The 10,145-nt window shown below is 39.8% G+C and overlaps 1 protein-coding gene across 1 annotated transcript in view; it reads left to right on the forward strand.

The window, feature by feature from the left end:
• Nucleotides 1-3,762: 3,762 nt before the first annotated feature.
• The window catches only part of ttn.2 (titin, tandem duplicate 2), a 211,120-nt gene continuing 204,737 nt past the window's right edge, over nucleotides 3,763-10,145 (forward strand). Inside the window, exon 1 of the mRNA XM_036209774.1 lies at nucleotides 3,763-4,094. The gene's annotated coding sequence lies outside the window, so the exon portion shown is untranslated. The remainder of the gene's footprint in view (nucleotides 4,095-10,145) is intronic.

The raw sequence follows: 10,145 nt of genomic DNA on the forward strand, positions 1-10,145 counted from the left end.
ATCTAATACAACCTTTATTTTTGACAACCTTAATCTCTGTCTGTTGAATCAAAGGATCACTAGATCTGTACAAATTTATTTCAAAGACTTTTTACATTGATACCCTAACCAAGTTCAGGATCGAGCCTGGTACTGGTACCGGTACTGGACCAGTCCCCGTGTGGTACATCCCGAGAGTTCTTGATTTCAAGAATAGGCAGCACGTCAAAAAACCACGAGTCAGGGACACCTACAAAGTGACGCGAAGGGCGCCTTAACCACACATCAATATGTGACGACTTGGGGATGAGAATGTGTTGGTTATAAAGGACATCTCACACACATTATTTTCTGTAGATTGTAGATTTATTTATTTTTTTTGTTAATACTGTAAATGATATAACATTTACGTTTTCTATTGTTTCAGGTTTTTGTTCTTTGTTTTGTGTTGGTTTTATAGTTTGTAGTTTTTTACACACTTGCTATATTAGTTCCTCAAACACTGCCTGATATTCTCTTTGGTGGTGATTTAAGTAAGAACATGCATTTATTTTCTGTTGTGAATAAAGTATAGATTTGCACATATGTTTTGTATATTTGTTTACATCACACACACATTGAACTTCACCAGGACTCAGATTGTAAAATGTCTTAGCCTTAAAACGTACTACAATTATCATCTACTAGTCTTTTAATTACGACAAAACCATTTTCAGACAAAATCAAAAAAGCTGTGCTGTTTTCTAGGATAGTTTCTGCAGAGCGGCAGAAGTTCATCAGAAATGTACTTCTGAACGACTTGGCACCCCGTTCCTTTCTTGTTGTCGAGAGTTCTCCATCAGCCTCTCATAGCCCCATCCAGCATTAGAGGTCCAACAAAATCCGAGCAATATCGGAGCTATCCAGTTGTAAAGCTTAGAGTTTGATTCACACTCAGATGAGAGAAACCAAGACGTTCAAGGATCCTAGTCATCTCGAAGTGGATGTAATAGAATGGAGGTGGAGTAGGGAACTTGTGGGCTGCCAGGCGTGTTTTCTATGTAGCAAATATGATCTTTATCAATTAAAATGTTTTATCTGCTTCTGATTCTCAACAAGTTGAAAAATACTTGAATGATCTATTAAATGCCACAAGAATGTATTTAATACACCCAAAACCCTATTTTTTCATCAAGGTGGGTCTGTAACTCTCATTATAGTCATGTTACATAATAACAGTCAGCTAGCTTAGAAAAACAAACGTTATGTAATTGGTCACCTGAGGAATATGCGTCAGGTTACCGGTAACTCAAAACCCCACAGAAACACGGAGGAACTCATTGACTTGAAAGGTTGACTATCAAAACAGAGCCGTTGTTGTTCGGCAGGTGGAGGTGAGGCTGTGATTGGTGTGGAGCGCTGCCTCCCGTTCACAGTTACAGATCAGATCAGCCTCAGTCGGCTCCTGGACTTCACCAGGGAAAAAAAAACAGTCCGTGAATTATGAAGGACTTCAACTACCGTCGGACAAAAGCATGTCATTCGAGTGTGACCCGTCAAAGTGGGTGCAAAAAGCCTAGTTAGTGAGCAAGAATCATGTTTCTCTCACATGCAGAAACATATGCTGTTGTTGTTGTTGAAGGAAGCAGGTCACATGACAGGATTGTTTTTTTTAGCTACACCGTGGAAATTTCCACCAATCAAAATGTAATACTGAATTTTAACCATAAGTACCTGCAGTTACATTGTTTACCTTCAGTTAGTGAGACTTACCTTTATGTGGGTGTTATAGGTGTCAATGAAGGCAGTTTGTCCTCGTTCCTCATCATGTGCATCTGAGTCTGATCGTTTTCACCTGCATTTGTTGCTCTTTGTGTAGCTGTCTCTTCAGTTTTTGTCTCTCCTTGCCTCCATCGCTGCCAGGATTCCCATCAGATCAATGTGGAGGAGCCAAAGACTAACGAACTAAAGCTGTGATGATGATCCAAACACATGTCAGTAGATCTGACTGTATGTTTGTGTGTGATGTTAATCTGGGATGGAAGTCTCAAGATCCTTTCATTACCTGTGGGAGCAAGAGGAGGGCATGATGGGAAACCTTGCATCCCATGACGACCGCTTACAGCCATGAAATACATAAATCTCTCTTCTGTTTTGTCTTCAGCCCTGCACTGGTGTGTTTGCCTATCGCTTCAGCCTAGACGATCTGCTGCAGTTCAAACGTTGATTAGGTCAATCAGATGTCTCCACATTCTGATTTTAGAAAACACCTGGTCCAGGTAATCACCAGCAAGCAGTGCAGGAAGAGCAGGAAAACGGGCTGTAAAACATCCAGCTGGACTTGTCGTGGAGGTTAGCTTCCCTTTGCTGCCACCTACTGCCTCAGTTTCTCCCTCTTCTTCATCAAAGTGAAGAAAAGTGTGAGGTTGTGGCGATGTAATTTATTAAAAAAAAAACATAAGCTAACAAACATAAATTGTACGGAAAAATTTGGACCATTAATAATCAAATAATTAACTTAATTTCTGTTGCTCTATACTCATTTTACATAACATTTGAAAAGAAATCCTCAACAGGAAGTTTTTGAAGAGAATTTTAGCTTTTTTTAACTTGAAAATTCAAAGTGAATGGTTGTACTGCTACGTGAACACAAAAGATGGATGATCGAAGCAGAACGTGGTGGTTTTTAGAATAAACCAATAAACCAACTGGGACACTTCAGAGAAGATTTTCCATTCATGAGGTGTGCGTGGGCGTGGCTGTGTGGTAGGAAAGAGATCATTCATTTTTCTTCTAAATCAGCTGCTTTGATTGTTTTTTATATAACTCAAATTTCTAAATTACTAAAGAGTCTTTTTTTTATTGCCATCCGAGTAGACCCCACAAATTCCTTTACTTTGTTTGTTTTTAGAACAATTTTAGAAAACATGCTTTAATTGCTATAAACTGAAGTCAATCAACCATAATTTTGACAGTATTATGACCACGAGTTATCTTGTTCTGCCCTAACGAAATTGGAAACATTAATGATGACCCCGTCAGCTCTTCTCCTTTAGGGATATAGAAATACAACATATAAGAGAAAGCTAGTACTAAACACAAACACAAAGAAGCATTTAAAAATAAACTTATAGTAGATGCGACTTCAGAATAACTGTGATAAATATTTGTTTTTACAGCATCTGTCATGAAATAGAATCCTGCTCTGGTCTGTGAGGACTGCTCTTTAGTTTTTCTGTAATGTTTTTTTTTTTCTTAGTTGCTCTCCAGTCAATTTCAGCATCTTCAGGAGCCAAATTCAGCTCACAGCATTCACACTAGCATTATCACAGGTAACGCTACTTATCTAGTTAATAATTATGGTAAAAAGTTTTAAAGTTTAAAAAATGTAGTGTTTAATAAATGTTCATCCTGTTCGGCCCGCGACCTAAGGTGTGTTTTGGATTTTGGCCCCCTGCGCGATTGAGTTTGACACCTGTGTTCTAAGGGCAGAAATAACCAGTTTAGTTGAGTATTTTAAGTTTAGTAATCAGCTATTGTTTATATTTTATGACCGACTTTCTGCTTTTGTGTAATCAACATTGTAGCCCATTAAGACAATTGTTTCGTGATATTGGGCTGTATGAATAAGAATGAATTGAATTGTTTTCATGGTTTTACCAGTGAATCTGTTTCCTTCAATCCTTCCACTGCTGTGCGTTCATTAGAACCGTGATGTAGTCACACAGAGGAAAAGAAATGAAGTCTATGAAACTCTCATCAGGCGGCAGCAGGTGGGATGAGTTGTATAAAAATGTTTATCCCATGATGCTCTGCTCCCCCACTTTGGCCAGTGGCGTGGGCTGGCCTGGGTGATGTCACAGCCGTATAAAGACCCCCGCCGCCTGGCCGGCTGCTCTGAGCAGAGTCAGCGTTCCCGGCCCGGACGCCTCGGCTGGAGGGACTTCTGTCAGTGGGAAAAACAGAACTACACGGCGCTGGCCTGTAGTTTTGTTTTTTTTCTGAGGGGTTCCTACGCGACTCAGCTGGCTTCATCTGGATTTTCTGACCCATTTTTCTGGATAAAGGTTGCAGACCTGCTGTAAACAGCCCTCCCCTGGGCCCCCCCCACCCCCAAGGCATCCTTGTGCAGACAAGTAAGTGAAGTGTGTGAAGTTTTCCACAGAGCCGGGGAGTGGCGGCCTGACAGGGAACAGAACCCACTTGAGTTTTAGTCACTTTGCAAAGGTCAGTGCTGACTGCGGCTCCCCGAAGTCAGAGCTGGCGTCCCAGAATAGCTGTGAGAGCATCCGAGCGGCTCTTAGCTGGCCCCTGATTGCTTTTTAAGGGAATCATCAGCTGCAGGGCTATCAGCTCTCCTGTTATGTGGCCCACATGGTGGCTGTCAATCAAACTAAGGCCTGCTATTTTTATGCCTTGGCGTCTGGTTAGTTAACCCCCACCCCAACCTCCACCGCCTACATGCCACCCCCTTTGCTCACTCAAGGCAAAGTGATTGACAAGAGCAACCTCAATGAGGTTCTTATTTTGGAGGGGAGCAGTTGGGCTTTTTATTTTTAGATATTTTAATTTTAGTCGTTTAGGTTTTGAAATGAAATCAGGTGAAGGTGATGGGCTTCAAATGAGCAAAAAGTGAGAAAAAATGGTTGAGTAAGAACTGTAAAAAAAAGAAGTGGATGTAATCTGTCGTTCAGTGAGCTGGAGCAGGAGGTGTGAAATGTCCCCGATGCTAAAACGTGGCGTCAAAAGAACATCCTGGAGTTCGGTGGACTTGGGCTGGAATGGGATGGGTGTGAGGAGAAATCCCGATCGATTTCAGAGCATATAGCACTCTGCAGCCTGCTTAAAAAAATCTGATCTGCTTTTGTCGGATTAATTTCTGAAGCTCAGATTTATTTTCTAATATTTCAATAAGGGTTTCCAAAATAAAAGTTCTAGTGACTCAGCTTTGCACACATCTCAAATCTGTTGACTGCTGTTGTTAAGCATGTTTCTTAAGGGGTCGCCACAGTAAATCAGCTTCTACTGAGTAGCATGTTTGGTTTGGCAGAGATTTTTATTTCCTGACACAATCTTGTATTTATTCAGGCTAGGGGCCAACACAGGAAGACCCAGACTAGGGCCCCCTTGTGGCAGCATAGTTGGGCAGTAGCATGAAAGCTCTTTCTTAACCCTAGAGCACTAACCCTGGGTAAAGTCTCACATGTCCCAGGAATGGGTGGACCAAAGATTAAGTCTCCAGCATCATTATTACTTTTTCTTTTAGGAAGATTTTGTTCTCAAATTCCGAATTTTCAGTCATTTTCAAGCAGCTTTTTAGGATCTTCCAACGTTTTTACTTTCCATTTTGTTACATAAACCACAGTTAAAAATGAAAGAAAACCACTCTAATTTGTCACGTATTGTCATACTTGGATCTTTTTTTTAAGAGAAATACTTTTTGTTGGTTAAAAATGACCCGGCAATAGTGATGTAACTTTTTACAGTGAAAGTGTTCTAGGGTATATTCCGCTCATTGTGCCCCCTGATAAACTAACCCTGGTTTCCAATGCGCCAGTTCTATACACAGCCAGTCAGGGGTCGCTTCCATGAATCAATTTACAAAGAGCATTTCAAATAATTACATTTTTTTTTATTCACCATGAGACCATGGTGCCATAAAATTAGGCCCATTTTTTTCCCTAGTTTATTTCCAAACAGTCTGAAATGTTTCTCCCAGAACATGGAAACTCGCCTGAAGTTTTGAAGAATAAAAAACCCTAAACTGTCGCTTTAAGATCAGAGTTTTCAAATATCAAATCAAATTGGAAATTGAAACTAGCAGAGAAACCTTAAATGTGTTCAGATCTTCAGATGTTCAGATCTGTGAAACTGAGTCTTTGTTCCTAAAATAAAGAACCTATAAGTCTGTTTTGACATGGGACTCTCACACATGTGAAGGGTGCCATCTTGTCTGATATTGAGTGGACACCGGCCCTCTTCATAGGCCGGTATCCAACGTGTTTTCCAACCAACCTGCCATTAAAGCTCCTTATAGCCTAAACACACCTGATCCAGATAATCAGCAGTAGATGAATCAGGATTTATGCAGAACCAGCAGGACGCCTGGAGTATGACACCCCTGGCTCAGATCAACCTTTGTTATTTCAGTGTTTCCAAGCGTCAGCTGTGCCCCGATAAAGTCCTATAGGTTGACACGCCCCCTGAAGGAGCGTTGGATGGTTTAACCGCCTCTCAATCCAACCCATTAATGCGTGGTGAGGTTTTGGGTCCCACTTTTAAAGTCTTTGGTATGACTCTGGATTTGAACTCATGACCTTCCAGTTTCAGGCCAGACACTCGACCAAAGGACTACTGAGTTGGTCTTAAACGGCTGGTGTTCGTGTTCGAGAACAAGATATTTCTCCTTTTATTTGCTTCACTTCATGGAGCTAAATTCGGTTTTTAGCGTCTTCTTGTGCTATGCTAAGCACGTTAACGTTGGGAGTGGGGTTGTCTGGAACCCACAAGACAGGGTTTTCTCAATGATTTTTGATTTTCACTGGTTCCATAGCAGACATGACATCCTGTCCACTTTTTTCATAGGCGGGATAATACTTTAATGTAAGGGTGGGGTCATCTGGACCCCAAAAAGGTTCATTCTGTGGGCATTGCTATAACAAACGGCTGTTGCTAGGTACATTTTGAACTGCTGGGGAAACACTAACAGCTGCTTTGGTCTCAGATCTTTCTTTGAAAGTTTGAATAAAAGCCTTTGTTCTGTTGTTTTAAGATTTATTGTGACAGTAGAAGATTCCTTTGGATCTCCTGGATTTTATGAATAAAAGATTCAATGAGTGTGTTTGTGGAGTAAAGTTGATGGTCTAAGGTTCTCCTTCTCTTGTTGCCGCCACTGCTTTAAGTTGAGACCAAAGCAGAACCTGTTGCCTCTGGGATGAGAGATGGTCAGTGAGAGCCTGAAGTTAAAGGTCTAAAGGTCCGTTGGTGGAGTTCATCGGGCATTACCTGAGATCTTTGTTATCAACCTGAAAGTCTCCTTCAAGACATGAAGCCAAACAGCTGTGAAGTCTGTGCTGCTTTGATTCTTTTTCTACTGTGCTAGAGGAAGAATAAATGCGTTTTGGTTTTTTTGTTTTTTTTAGCAAAATTGACCTTTCTACCGCTCATTTGAGCGACACCATAGTGCATTGTTCCCCACACTGTTTAGCAGAACTTGCTATTTGTTTTGACTATGTTGTGTTGTCAGTTGAGCCATCTCCACAGTGCCCCCTTCAGGGCTGTTCTGCCACAATTGTTTCTGCTTCTGTTTTTCCGTCATCCAGATTTCAAATCTGGAATTTACATCTAACTTTTTAATAATTTTATAGAATGAGAAATGCTGATCTCTTATATTATCAGCGACTTTTTAGTGACTTTTTATTTACTTTGCAAGGTAATCAAAAAGAGTTTGTAATTTTTCCATCTTTGCTGATCAGTAAGAAAGTGTTAGAAAATTGCTTTCTGTTCCGTCAAATGAACTTGTTAGTAAAAAGGAAACCGATTAGTAAAAAGTCAGATCTTCATCTTAAAATGCAGAACTAGATGGAGCAGATACTGGATCATTTGCTGTCCTTCAGAAATCTCACTTTTTCGGCGCTGTGTGCTGCTGTGTCCTTTGACAATGAAAGGCTCTACAAGAATCCTCAGCAGTATCTAAAACTGCTAAAAATGCGATCTACAGACTGAAACCTGAGATCAGGATTAGGACCGAGTCAGGGTCTGACAGCTGCTCTCATCTGCTCCCAGCATAGAGACCCTACAAAAATAACCCCAGCAGAGTGACTCTGTCAGCGGGTCGGCTGGCGGAGAAGAGTGGGGGATCTACAGAGCGTCTGTGGGGGAACTCCAGCATACCTGATGGCTTCAGTGGAGATTAGCTCATCAATCGTATGTAAAGGGAGATAACATTCAAATAATAGTTTATCCTTCCAGCTGCCAACAGTCCCATCACGTTGTTGTTCTGTTAGAAGGTCACTAGAAGCTGATCATGGGGATCAATCTTTGCTTTTCCAGCAGCAGGAAAGAAGAATAAATCCAGTTATCACCTGAAACTAACATGATATTAATAGTTTTTTAAAGGTTTATGGAACAAAAGAAAAACATGCGACCTATAGAGTAGAAAACACTTACTGACTACAGGCAAATATGCCAATTTGTCTTTGAATATTGTCCAGCTACAGCATACAGGAATGAATTCTTGTCAGTATCTACAAAGGAGATTTGGGGCTTCTCAACGATACCAAATGTAAATGGGGGTCTGGGAATTGTAGCTTTTGGTGGATTTAAAATAAAATAAAAAAATGTTCTTCTCTGGTAGTCGGAAAGCTCTAAACCATTTTGGTTCAGGGGCCATATTCTACCCATCTGATCTCAAGTGGGACGGACCACTAACATAACAAAAAAAAACAAAACAAAAAAAAAAACCATTTGGTCAACTTGTTATCTGTAGCTTTGTTTCTTGTTTGTTTCCTTTTATTTCTGATTTGAAAAATGCCTCAAATAACCTAGTAGCCTAATCACTTATAATAATAATTATTATTATAGCTATTATTATTATATTATTCTAACACTATTTTGGTAATTGTGGTGTCACACCTGATAGTTTTCATAGCAACTGGCAGATCAAACTACATATTACCCAGATGTGGCACGCGCTTGCATAGACATGCTGTTTATTTCTTAATTTCTTGTTGTGCCAGTATTTTTTTTCCGTTGCTTCCCCTATTGGCAGAATTGCACGTTGCAGCCATTTCTTTAAATAACCATAACTCGCCACAGGAATGGGCTAGAAAATTGCTTTATTCCCCCCAACATCCTTATATTTTTTTCTCTACACAACTGGGCCAGATTAAAGCGTCTGGCGGGCTGGATGCGGCCCATGATGCCCTGCTCTAAACAGAACAGGCTTCATTCTTTATTGTAGAATTTTAGAGAAAGGGATTTTTTTTCATTTAAGATATTTACTAATTAATTCTAGGACTTTTCTAGTTTTGTTTCTGTTTTATTTGGATTAAAAATACACCAACTGATAGATTTGAATGGTGTTTTCTTGTTTTTTAATTAATTTAACTTAATAAACACTAATTCTAAATCTTCATCAAAATACTAGGATTGATTAGTAATCATTTGGTGAACCCATAAAAAGGTGTGAACAATGTAAGTCAGTCCATTTTTGTGTTTGGCGTTGTCTTTTCATGAATTCTGGCATTTATGCTGCATTAAAAGTGATGGGTTGGAGGGTCTGCTGAGGTTGGAGGAAGCTTTGGCTGCTCTGAAAATGTCCTGCTTTTAGTCGAGTCTCTTTATCTACCCTTTTGCAAAGCTCTATAGATTCTTTGAGGATTCAGATCAGGCGACTTTGCTGCAGTATCATGCAAAACCGTGAATCAGTACTTTTTCTATGCACGTTTTGAAATGAAAACAATGTCGATCTGTTTTGGGTGAAAGATCTTAACTCTCAAGCTAGTTTTCCTCTAATTTAGTGTTCTCATGGCACTCTGTGAACAGCCAGCTTACTTAACCCTTTAACCAAGGAGCTACAGTGTTTATGTTCTTTGATTTTCTGTATCTTTTCAACTGTTAACACGATAATTCCAGTAGAATCTACTGGAATTATCGTGTTAACGGTTGAAAATTTACAGTATGTTAAAGATTTTGTGTCTGTTGTTTAGACCTCTAGCCAGGCTGAAGTCCTAGTCACCCTCATGCTCAAACTGAAGCACCCTGACGGACCAATAATGATGTAGGAGATCTTTGGAAATAGTCTACTGTATTTTCCAGAGTATAAGTCGCAAGAGCAAAAAGGTCTAATCAAGAAGAAGTAAACCATATAAAAGTCACTCTGGAGTATAAGTTGCTCTTTTGGGAGAAAAGTCTGACATTTCAGAACAAAAATAAATAAATAAATAAATCCAATATAACTAATCTTCTGATTTGTATAAGAAAAATATCAAAGTTTAAGAGGAAAAAGATCAGATTCTCCTCCTTGTTTGATTTGGACGACACTTCTTCTTCTGGTACTATCTGTAGCAAATACTTCTGCTCAGACGCAGCGCCTTCTAGTGGTTATTAGAGGAAACAACCGCTAAAGGACAGCCAATGTTTACTGGGAAAATCTCAAATATATGTGCCAGTCTATGTCTAAAAAA

This window comes from Oryzias melastigma, linkage group LG21 (genome assembly GCF_002922805.2).
Source record: "Oryzias melastigma strain HK-1 linkage group LG21, ASM292280v2, whole genome shotgun sequence".
NCBI lineage: Eukaryota > Metazoa > Chordata > Actinopteri > Beloniformes > Adrianichthyidae > Oryzias > Oryzias melastigma.